This window comes from Podarcis tiliguerta (assembly GCF_965153285.1).
Source record: "Podarcis tiliguerta genome assembly, chromosome: 13".
Classification (NCBI taxonomy): Eukaryota; Metazoa; Chordata; class Lepidosauria; order Squamata; family Lacertidae; genus Podarcis; species Podarcis tiliguerta.
Window position 1 is genome coordinate 10,891,876 of NC_139546.1, and position 13,297 is coordinate 10,905,172.

Genomic DNA, 13,297 nt, shown 5'->3' on the forward strand with positions numbered 1-13,297 from the left:
TGAGGTGAGTGGGGCTGAGAGACTTCAGAGAAGTGTGACTAGCCCAAGGTCACCCAGCAGCTGCATGTGGAGGAGCAGAGATGCGAACCCGGTTCACCAGATTACAAGTCTACCGCTCTTAACCACTACATCACACTGGCTCTAACATGTTAGTGAAATATACTCAGAGTCGCAAAGTGATTTCATGCTCTTTATTCAGCTCATAGTGGTGAGGAGGAATGAATGAATGTCCCCTCAAAGTATCTGCTTTATATACATTATTTACACAATGGGCTGCACATGATTGGCTAATTCTGGAATTCTACTATAAGCCAATCAGGTTGCGGATTCACTTATATCTGGAGCATGATTGGGTGGTTCCTGCCAACCAATCATACTGCTGCATTGTTCTAGGACCAATCAGACTGCTGCATTCTGATTGGTTCTAGGACCAATCAGACTGATTGGTTCTAGGACCAATCAGACTGCTGTAATTTGGATCCTATTGTTCTAGGACCAATCAGACTGCTGCAGTTTGGATCCTATTCAACTCAGTACATAACAGTTAGGTTCCTAACATTCCAGGTTTTTGAATATATTTCTGCATGCCACCCCAATCTCTGAGCGCTGCAAGACTCCTGGGGTTCCAGGCAGTTATTCAGGGTCCGGTTTCCTTGGAACAAGGGACAGCAAAGATCTCATATGTGCTGTGTTGAAATCCCCGAGGGAACAACTAATCCAAACCAGGTTGTTAAAATTTGGAAAGCCCTCAGCATGTAGGAACTGGTAGAATCAAACATGCTTTTCTCATTTGGGGTGCCAGAAACAAAATAGAGAGGTTGCAGTCAGGTGAGGAAAAAACAGAAGCAAAGGAGGAGCAGGGATAGCGGGCAATCAGCAAAATGTCACCAAACATGACAAACCTCTCCCCCCCCCCAAAAAAAAACCACCAAAGAGCTTTCACGTCAACCGTGTCTGTGGGTGTATATTACATGTTATTCTTTCTTGTTTAATTTTTCTGGGAATCTGTAAATCCACATTAAATAAAGAAAAGATAAGGGCGGGCATTTTGATGATGACGACATTATGTGGACAAAAAACCCAACAACTTCCAATCTGAAGTAGTACTGATTCTGTTATGTACTGAAGTTCTCGCCCTGGACCAGCAGGGGGATACTGTAGATAGTTTCCACTCAGGTCCACATATGCAAATAAGGGATCAAAAGTGACGTTCAGTGATTGGATAGTTACAGAAAATGGTTACTGTTGCGTTCTAGTGGAGCTCTATATAAGCAGGCTGGCTGAACCCTTCAGTTCAGTTCTGTCCTGGCCTGTGGATAAACAAGAGCTGTTTGAAGAATCGCTGTGTCGTCTGATATGTTCACCCATAAACTTCTACCTGGAAGAACCCTAGATGTTATGCAGGAATCTTGGGCAACATGGTTTAGGACTAGCTTGAAACCTGGTGTTCTTTTTCAAGCAAAAGGCCACCTTTCAAGTTTCTTTGAATGGGCAGAGACGACAGAAGTTTCCTGAGTTCCCTCATGTTTGCAGATTTCTTATGGTGGCTGTTGTTGTTCAGATTCCCATCTTAAAGGCCCCTGACCATTAGGTCCAGTCGTGGCCGACTCTGGGGTTGCGGTGCTCATCTCGCTTTATTGGCCGAGGGAGCTGGCGTACAGCTTCTGGGTCATGTGACCAGCATGACTAAGCTGCTTCTGGCGAACCAGAGCAGCGCACGGAAACGCCATTTACCTTCCCGCCGGAGTGGTACCTATTTATCTACTTGCACTTTGATGTGCTTTCGAACTGCTAGGTTGGCAGGACTTGGATATTATGGATATTGATTTTATTGATATTGATATTTATTGATATTGATCTTAGACTTGGATTTTATTGGTATTGTCTAGAGTCTTATGATGAATCATGTGAAACTGAAGATGTTGTGATGGATCAGGGGTCCAGGGTGGAGTTGTAGAATCACATACACCTTGTCTTGGAGAAGGTGAAAATACTTCATTTGAAAAGCCACCAGCACTCATCACTTTGGGCTAATGAGAAATGTATTGCAAAAGATCTAAACAGCCCCCCCAAATACTTTACGAACTAAGGAAGATAAAAACTCTCTTAATAAGTAGGGTTGTGTATGAATTAATTCTGAAGGATAGATTGTAATAAAACAAAAATATTTACAGAAATCAGAGTTTCAAGGCATTTAATTTTTTTCAAATAAAGCGTTTAAAATATGAGAATATACACTCTAAAATCCTGGTTGTTCCCAATGTGTTTGCGTCAGGAAGCTTTTAGTTCTTGGTTGCAGAAAAAATCTTTACATTCACCCAACTTTACTAGAGAGTGTATAAATTTGGAGAAATAACTTTAAAAATTGCAATACATAAGGAGAAACAAAAATGTGCATATTCAACAAAATTGTATATAAAAATGTATATATTAGGCAAAATCTGAACCAAATGCTGGTGAATTTTCATGATGACTTTTAAAAAATAATAAATGCAAACTGATACAGAAATTTGGAGAACGGAACTTAAGATTGAAAAAGTGAGAAACTAGAATTGACAAGTTTGCCCATCCCCATGTTCACCCTATTCTAAGAAAAGAGGGAACACAGCAATATTTTCCACTAGCTTTTCAGTTAATATAATACTTATAATATTACATTACAGTATTGGCAATTAAATTTCTCATTTTAATGCTTCTGGAGATTACATCAATTTAATTCACTTAGAAATAAATAAATTAATATGTATTTTGTTTCATTTGAATGATTAGTTGAGTTGTTGATCATTTGCTTTATTGGGGAAATGAATGAATTTGTATTTATGAATAAATCAATGTCTATCTGGCGGGATGTGGGTGGCGCTGTGGTCTAAACCACAGAGCCTAGGGCTTGCTGATCAGAAGGTCGTGATTTGAATCCCCATGACGGGGTGAGCTCCCGTTGCTCGGTCCCAGCTCCTGCCCACCTAACAGTTCGAAAGCACGTTAAGTGCAAGTAGATAAATAGGTACCTCTCTGGCGGGAAGGTAAATGGCGCTTCTGTGCGCTGCTCTGGTTGGCCAGAAGCGGCTTAGTCATGCTGGCCACATGACCCGGAAGCTGTACGCTGGCTCCCTCGGCCAATAAAGCGAGATGAGCACCGCAACCCCAGAGTCGTCCGCGACTGGACCTAATGGTCAGGGGCCCCTTTACCTAAATGTCTATCTAATATCTTTTGGAATGAATTGCTTGGGATGTTGATCAGTGGGCGCCCTGAGGAAATAAATATTTATTTATTTTGCTTTCTTCTTTGATTTTAGCACATTTGCAAATTTATTTTAAAGTGTTACTCAGTTCATAATAGCTTTTTTCATTATGTTTTTCTTAATTAACAGAGCCTAAAAGGACAATTAGCGTGGGCATCTGCAAAAAGAAGAAGAAGAAGAAGAAGAAGTTGTTGTTAGACGGGGTCCTCAAAGGTTCACATTAGGGTAAAGTGTTCATAAAAATGCATAAAAGGTAAAGGTAAAGGTACCCCTGCCCGTACGGGCCAGTCTTGACAGACTCTAGGGTTGTGCGCCCATCTCACTTAAGAGGCCGGGGGCCAGCGCTGTCCGGAGACACTTCCGGGTCATGTGGCCAGCGTGACATCGCTGCTCTGGCGAGCCAGAGCCGCACACGGAAACGCCGTTTACCTTCCCGCTAGTAAGCGGTCCCTATTTATCTACTTGCACCCGGGAGTGCTTTCGAACTGCTAGGTTGGCAGGCGCTGGGACCGAACAACGGGAGCGCACCCCGCCGTGGGGATTCGAACCGCCGACCTTTCGATCGGCAAGCCCTAGGCGCTGAGGCTTTTACCCACAGCGCCACCCGCGCCACCTGCTTTTAAAAAATGTGTATATCATGCAAAATTGCATTCAATTATGTGTTTATTGGGATAAATTCACGCTAAAATGCTGCTGAATTTTCATGAGGACTTGTTTCTTGAAAATCCACCAAAAAATCACTCTTTGCTGTATGGGAAAAATATAAAGACCTGATGGAGCCTAAAGTCCCGTGGTGGACTTCTCCAATAGAAGCCGTAGCAGTAAAACGGAAAAATACTCAGGAAAGCTGGCCAACATATAAAACACTTCTAAAAAATGAAGATAACCAAATAAAATTAAAAAACTTTGAGGAAATAAGAGGACACATCTCAGACTGGTTCCAATACCATCAGTTATTTGAAAAATTTAAATCGGTCAGACAAAAGGGGTTCTCAACAGAAATTTCACGATTCGAATCTGATCTTGTAAATTCTAAAAAAAAAACTCTTTCCAAAACTTATCGACTCCTCCTTGACTGTCTGGACAGTCAAGGAGGAGGAGGTAACAGTGGCAATGGTGAGGCGGTCCCAGGATTTTGGCCATTCAATAACCATGGCCCAATGGGAAAATTTATGGAAGATCAATTGGAAATTCACAAATTGTTACACAATTAGAGAGAACTTTCAAAAAATGCAACATCGATGGTATCTAACACCATGGAAACTTTCAAAAATGTATAAAAATGTGTCAAGTAATTGTTGGAGATGCAGTGAATCAGGAACATTCTACCATATGTGGTGGATATGTAGGAAAATACAGGTATTCTGGGAGAGTATCCATGCAGAACTGCAAAAAATGCTAAAGATCTCTTTTAATAAAAAACCAGAGGCCTACCTCCTGGGAATAACAGATTTGGATATTCCACAAAAGAGGAATGGTATCTTTTTATATGCGACGGCGGCAGCAAGAGTTTTGATCGCAGCAAAATGGAAGAGTAATGAAATCCCCTCTATACAAGATTGGATCCAAAAGCTGAGAGAATATGCCGACTTAGATGGTTTATCAGAAAAAATAAAGAATAAATCAAAACAGGAATTTGTTTCTAAATGGGAGGTTTTCAAAGAATATCTGAAAAATAAATACAGTAGTTTAAATTCTATTGCAGCATTCGAGGAACTTCAGTAATAGTTGCAAGGTAGATATAAGAAATTAGATTTATTGAGAATAAGTTTAATTATGAAAAAAATGTGTATTGGCAATAAGTATTATGAATTTGAAATATGGAATAGACGGGAGGTTGGGTATTTAGTGTTAAGACAATAGATGTTTTATTGTTTGCTAAGAAAATTAGGTGTCTATGGTTATTTTTGTAATTTGTGTGTAATTTGTTATTTGTGTTTTGTTATTGTTGTTGTTTCTTGTTGTATAAATAAAATAAAATAAAAAAATAGAAAAAAGAAAATCCACAAAATGATGAGGAAATGTAGAAAACTGAACCTAAAAACTGGAAAAAAGCCTATCCCTGCGTCCAGATCACCTGTTCATCGAGCCTTCATCCTTATGTGCTTGCACCAAGTTCGCAGGGAGAATATACGATGCTAATTGTAGAATTGAGTTTTCATCCTGATTAGTTTCATGGGAGATTATATGCTGTCTCATCAAGCAATTGTTATCCCACATTTTCCATTGCATTTTCTGGCCCCTTACTGCAAAAGGACTGGTGGGTGTTTTTTTCCCCGGGGGGAGGGGGGATCCACTTTAATTGTGCCACCTGAACTTGTTCAGTCCCACCTGTTAAATAGTGACAATCTGGAAGCAGCCCAAATGTAAATGCATATATTTATCCTAGCCTACTAGTTCGACAGGTGAATGCAGTCGAGTTGGAAAATATAATACATTTGAGCTTTGTTGTTTTCTATTTGCCTCTCTGCTTTAGGTCTTTAGGTAGTTTTGGCATTGGAGAAAACTTACCTCTGGAAATAGGTTAACTAGAAACACCGCCCCGCCCCCAATGAATAACATTACTGGATAAATTAAAACACTGGATAATTGCAGCCTGATGCAAAAGCTTAGCTTCTTAGTATGCCTGGAATTGTTTGTCACTTAGTTTATCACCACTAACTTGCACAATTTGGGGGCGGGAATGAGACCTACCATATGCCAGCTATGATGGTTGGGGCGTGTGTGTGGTTTTTTTAAATAAATAGATAAATAAATAAATAGGAAAACGGGGAGAAATATGTTCTTTAGCAGTGCCTCAAAACTTGGGATCCATTGCTTATGTATGAGCACCATGGCAACCAGGAGACTAGAACAAGGGGAAATGCCTTTTATGGCCTATTTCCGTATTGAGCATGGCCAGAACGGCTGCCTGCAGACTCCACGGTCTCTTAGCAACCTGTTCCTTATGCTGCAGTCGCTAGGATACACTGTCCATTGCAAAGCGAGGTGGGGTTTTGGTTTTCTTGTTGGTCTCTCTCTCTCCCCCCAATTTTAGCAGAGGCTGACATCATGATCATATGTTCCATTCTGCTTACTTTTGTTTTTCCCCCCCTCTCCCTCCCCCCCCCTTTTTGCTATGAATAATTAGTATGAGATAAAGCTGTAGAAAAAAACTGCTGTTCCTCCTTTGTCATTGCTGCTGCTGCTACTCCCCCCCACCCCCACAACCATGATTATTTAATGCATTAGAGAAAGGACAACAAAGGCACTCAGATCTCGTCTTTGAAAATAAATGTTCTCTTTCAATGTGATGCTTATCAGGTAGATTCTCCCTCTTGTTGGTAGTTGGCACCATGTAAACCTGGATGTGTGTGTGTATGTGGAAATAGCATAGTCCCCTAGTTATGTGATTATGTAGCGGGTGGCACTGTGGTCTAAACCTCTGAGCCTCTCGGGCTTGCCGATCAGAAGGTCGGCGGTTCGAATCCCCGCGACGGGGTGAGCTCCCGTTGCTCGGTCCCTGCTCCTGCCCATCTAGCAGTTAGAAAGCACGTCAAAGTGCAAGTAGATAAATAGGTACCACTCCATCGGGAAGGTAAACGGTGTTTCTGTGTGCTGCTTTGGTTCTCCAGAAGCGGCCACATGACCCGGAAGCTGTCTGTGGACAAACGCCAGCTCCCTCGACATATAGAGCGAGATGAGCGCGCAACCCCAGAGTTGTCAGCGACCGGACCTAACAGTCAGGGGTACTTTTACCTTTACCTTTAGCCTTGTATTTACAGTGGTACCTCAGGTTACATATGCTTCAGGTTACAAACGCTTCATGTTACAGACTCCGCTAACCCAGAAATAGTACCTCGGGTTAAGAACTTTGCTTCAGGATGAGAACAGAAATCATGCGGTGGTGGCGCAGCTACAGCGTGAGGCCCCATTAGCTAAAGTGATGCTTCAGGTTAAGAACAGTTTCAGGTTAAGAATGGACCTCTGGAACGAATTAAGGACCTAACCAGAGGTACCACTGTACTTAGAGCTATCTTCCTATAGTGCTATCCAATATACTATTGAATATAGCATACATATTAAGGGTCCTCCGTTATACGCAATATGCTAGCTGGGAGAAAGCATTTTAGGATATCGTAGAAGACCTGCTGTGCTGCTAGAACCTCCCATTTGCCTCCACCAGTGGAACTATGCTGGTTCAACCCAAGAGGTGCGCAACTCCATGTGAGTGTATCTGAATCGCCAACACAATTTGACCAGTGTTGGCAGAAACAAGGGTGAGAGTAGGGTAGTAGCAGATATATTCAAAATCCTAAATTCCCCTGGTCTCTGAAGAGCCCACATCGTTGTATACAATATTATTATTATTATTATTATTATTATTATTATTATGGTGGTGGTGGAAGTCAAAAAGGTGCCACGGAACTCAGTAGAGGGGTCAAATCACCCTCCCCAACTCCTGCCACGAAACGCAGCTTACCACAACAAGGACATGATTCAGGCTACATCTGTGAACATTGACGGCACACCAACCCTGGTATCTGGCTCCCCGACAAGAAGCCCACAATTCAGGGGACAGGGTTTGTGGCATGGGCCCATATATCTCTGACCACACGTTCAGATACGGAGCACACACCAAAGAGACCTTTTAGTGGTGGGAACCATGTGGAAATGTCACTTTGCCAGAAAGGAGAGCTCTTTGCACAAACAGCTCGGCCCCAGAACACATGCACAAAGAGCACATCCATCCTCAGAACCCAATAGGTACTTTGGCCTCTGATTGTCCTTCACACGTGCGCTGCATGCACCATGAGAACACACTCCACCACTGAGTTTATGGCTACTATGACTAAGCCACTGGCGGTGTTCTCCTCCATGAACTTTGTCTAACCCCAAAATGGTTGCCATCAGTGCTTCCCCCCCCCCCAGGGAGTACCCAAGGGGGGCTGCAGGCGATACATTCATCTGTTGCCTCTCTGGATCCTGTGGCCCAAGGCGGTTGCCTCATTTTGCCTCATGGATGGGCCGGCCCTGACTCAAGTATGTTTCTTTCTCCCTTTCTTCCTCACAAACACACAGGTCTAGACCAAGTGTTGCTTCTACTCTCCCTGACCAGAACTTAATGGTAAAGCAAGTTTGCATGCAGAAGGCCTGAGGTTTGGTCACTGGGACCTTCAAGTTAAAAGAGCTGGATAGTAGATGAAAGGAAACCCTTCTGCCTGAGGCCCCAAGAGAGCCATGGACAGTGTAGTGATACCAACCTAGAAATAGTCAGATGTGTCACAGCTGTTTCCTACGTACCGAAGACCAGTGCAAAGATACAGAGCAGCAATATCTTCCACTCAAACAGTTCTTCAGTTACACAAGTACAACTCACTGTCTTCAAAATTTAATTTCTTGCTGGTGGTCATCAGTGGAATGCTGAGAGCTTCTGTTTTATTTTTAAATCCTTTTCCCACTCAAAGCAAGTAGAATCCACATCAGGAGGATTTTGGTTCAATAAGGCTGTCTGAATGCCTGCCTGCCTCAAGATTTTTAATTCGGTGCTCTATGGATGTTTTGTCTAAGTTTTAGCAGACCCTCTTAAGTGTCCCTATTTTCTAGGGACAGTCCCTGATTCACAGAAGCTATACTGGTTTCTTATTTGATCCTGGAATGTCCCTCTTTTCCTTAGGATGCCCTTATTTTCATCAGAGAAATGTTGGAGGGTATGGAATAGGACGTACCCGGGGATTTTTTTCAGCCAGAACTCAACAGGAACTTGGTTCCTGCGCCTCTCAGGTGGGTGCCATTGCCATTCTAAGAGGAGGTGTTCGTGGTGAGTTCTGACACCTCTTTTTCTAGGAAAAAAAATAGCACGGGACATCTATATTTTCATCAGAGAAATGTTGGAGAGTATGTTTTAGTTGGGCCATACGTCATAGCTCACTTCAGACACATTGCTCTCTACTTTGCTTCCATAGTATGGAGACACAAGCGTAGAAGATTCCCAATTGATAACCTGACTTATTTTCATTAACCTTCCCAGTGTTAGAAGGCTGAGATGTTTCTTGAGCACCTTTGCTATTTTATGACACACCTGGGGAATGCAGTGCACAGCACGCACTGGTGGAAGGCAGAGCATGATGGCTTCATTCCTCTTTGATGATGTTCCAGTATCGGTAGCAGAACACTTGCTCTGCTAGTGTCTTCCGCCAAGACAGTGAATGTTCATCTGCACCTCAGGTAATATAAAAGCAACAACAGGAAAATAGGGATGTTGACGCAGATTACACTTTCCATATTCTCATTATATGACATTTCTCTGACCATTATTACACCTGTCTCTTCAAGAGGACTAGCTTTGGGTTCTGCCCTTCACAAGATACCTGGGCACTGTTAACAAATTAATACCTGTCAAGTGTACATTAGGCTGGTGTTGTAATGATTATACAGTAACACATCCGAGCAAGAGGTTCTGTATCATATCTTCTATGCTGCATGCCAGTGTGTGCTGTTAGTTTAACCTGTAAATCAGTAATAATGTCTGTTAAGTAAGTGTCTCAATGTCTTCATTATGTAAACCACTCATTTGTCAACATGAACTTGTATTATAGCATGTGATGGTCAAGGGATAAACTGTGGAAATGTTCAGGGACGCAGGAGAGGATATCTTGTTTAATAATACCCATCCTAACTTGTGTTAGCAAGTCCCTTTACTTAGCAGAGGACATTCCCCTTTTAAACGCACAGCAGTTAGCTTGCTGCAAGCTTGTTTAAGCTTCTCAGTTTAGGATTCCTGGTAATCCTCTTTTCTCGTCCTTAAAAAGAATAGACACGACACAATCTTGTGTAAAGTATTATAAAAGAAGTTTACTCACACATTCAGTTCACAGATGGATCCCTGAAGGCAGACTTATGTTACAAAGTATATACAGTGGTACCTCGGGTTAAGTACTTAATTCGTTCCGGAGGTCCGTACTTAACCTGAAACTGTTCTTAACCTGAAGCACCACTTTAGCTAATGGAGCCTCCTGCTGCTGCGGCGCTGCCAGAGCACAATTTCTGTTCTCATCCTGAAGCAAAGTTCTTAACCTGAAGCAATATTTCTGGGTTAGCGGAGTCTGTAACCTGAAGCGTATGTAAGCTGAAGTGTATGTAACCCGAGGTACCACTGTACATGTGGAACTACCCCATATGGGAGTTAGTCCCAGTGACTGCAGACAGGCAGTCACTTGCTGCTCACTCGTCGAAAGCAAGATGGAGAAGAGGAGAGTGTGGTGCCTGCCTTGCCCCCTTTGATACCTGGGCAGGTAAGGTCACGCCCACCTCTAGTCACATGCAGAGGAAGTTTGCCCCAGCTCAGGAGGAAACAGGAAGTTTTCTACTGACTGGAGCAAACATCCCCTTTCATGTCCACTCTAGGAATGTTGTATTTGACTGCTATCTATGTGTCACATCCCACATAAACCAGGGAACTGCACATTTATTAATGATGATAACTTGTGAATTTGGTAGTGCTTGAACTGAATGTTCAGCTACACTCCTTTCAAGGCTTGCGTCGCCATTACAACAGCCATATTACCAATGGTGTTCCTATAGGCATAATTCATACATAGCAATGTTCAGGAGGTCTTATTCAAGTGATGTTTTGAGAATTATTTCTGCACATATCCACCCAATATTTCCCAGGTATTGTGGGGATTCTTAGTCAAAGATGATTTATTACATGTGTGTTCTGTTGCTTTCCTGTGGTAAGCTGTGCTTTACTTCAAAGTAGTAGTTTGTAGTTGTGGATTTCATATCCCGCTTTATCACTACCCAAAGGAGTCTCAAAGGGGCTAACATTCTCCTTTCCCTTCCTCCCCCACAACAAACACTCTGTGAGGTGAGTGGGGCTGAGAGACTTCAAAGAAGTGTGACTAGCCCAAGGTCACCCAGCAGCTGCATGTGGAGGAGTGGAGACGCGAACCCAGTTCACCAGATTACGAGTCTACCGCTCTTAACCACTACACCACACTGGCTCTCATGACATGGTGCATGACGGGGGGTAGCAGCCCCACCTCCCATTTTTCTCCTTCTATCTGATTGATCCATCCTGACTCTCTGTTAAGAGGAGTACAGATAAGGAAAGGAGTTTGACTGGGCTGAGATCTCAGCCTATCAATAGTTTATTTTTGCTTAATTTATTTATTGGCTTATTTACATTATCTCAGGTAGACTCTTTATTTCTTTCCTTTTTTTAAGTTATCACTTCCCTGCTATGCTAGTCCACTGATTATCCCGAGAAATGGCATCATCTAATGGAACTTTGCTCCCCAATTAAATAGAAGAGAGCAACACAATCTTTCTGAAGGATCATCCAGACACAGTAAGTTTCAGAGTCCCAGCCTGAGTAAAAACTCGCCTGTTGTCTTCTGAAGGGAAATTTTGACATGTAAATCCAAATTGCCTAACATATTTGCTCTTGTGGCAATTTTTTTGATGTCTCAGAGGAAATAGAGTAGGGAATCTATTTACCTACCACAGACACATTAGAATTTTATGAAATTGTGCCAGGGTCCAATTAAATTTTTTGTTCTTACAGATGTACTACAGGCCGACACAAACTAATTATTTGGGATGATTCTTAACTAATATTACTACTTTTCTTGGTGGAGGCTCAATATCCTGTCACGTAGATCAGTTGCTTCCTCATCACACTTTAATCGCACTGTGACACGTGCAACCAGGCAGCATAAAAGTCTGAGTTTCTTTCAATGCAATCTAACTTTACCTTAAGTTTACTATGTTTTTAAAATGCCATTTCCCCCTCCTCATCACAAGACAGTAGGATCCATTCAGAATGGCTATTCTGGGAGAGGCTGATGCATGATCAACCCTGGAATCCCAGATGCTGTTGACAGATCTGTGTTATTTCCTGAGCTTATCGCATGCTGGATCTCTGAGAGCGGTATAGTTCCATGTTTGGAGCTCAACATGACTTGTACGTATACTAAAACAGCATTGTGGTGCAAAGATTAATTCCAGCATTTGAATGCAAGTGTGGAAAAAGCAGGTGACATCATCATCATTATTATTATTGCAATAACCAGTGTTAAACATACACCATCGAAAATAACACCATTCAGATTTCAAGGGCAAATTTCCTTCTGTCATTGTTGTCAATCCAGATGGCGACCTATAAAAACTTAAATTCAGCACGGCAAAAGAATTCAATAAGATCTGTCAATAGTAAAAAAAAAAATAGTGTTTAATTCTTGGTGGTATATGGGACAATCTTTCAAGGCAGGCTGTGTACAGCATGAGACACTGCAGAATTTGTTGCTTCCTGCATGCAGTTTACACAGGGAGTTTTCCGCTTTGCTTAACGAAACAATGTAATTATATAGACTGCACTGTCCTATTCCCCCCCTTTCAGGCCTTGGCTTCTGTTGCAGGCAAGAAATAAAGATGTGTATCTACGATCTGCTGCAGTCTTTGAAAGACATGTGGGCACTGCTGGTGAAGAAAAATTATGTGCTCTTTTGACATTGTTTTCATTTTAGTGGAATATACCAGACTAGGTTTGTGCTATATATCAGTATCAAACTTAGTTCTACAAGGAAGCTTGGGCAAAGCCTGTGGGCAGAGGGGCAGCTGCCTCCCTAAATCAAGTAAATAAATAAAAAATACTTAACTAAAAGTAGAAATAATCAGAATATTCAAAATTGAAATGATTGCTGAGGTGACTTGGGTGATGTTTTGGGCATTCTAGTGCAACTGAGGGGGACGCGGGTGGCGCTGCGGGTTAAACCACATAGCGGTTCGGCGGTTCGAATCCCCGCGATGGGGTGAGCTCCCGTTGCTCGGTCCCTGCTCCTGCCAACCTAGCAGTTTGAAAGCATGTCAGAGTGCTAGTAGATAAATAGGTACTGCTCTGGCGGGAAGGTAAACGGCGTTTCCGTGCGCTGCTTTGGTTCGCCAGAAGCGGCTTAGTCATGCTGGCCACATGACCTGGAAGCTGTACGCCGTCTCCCTCGGCCGATAAAGCGAGATGAGCGTCGCAACCCCAGAGTTGGTCATGACTGGACCTAATGGTCAGGGGTCCCTTT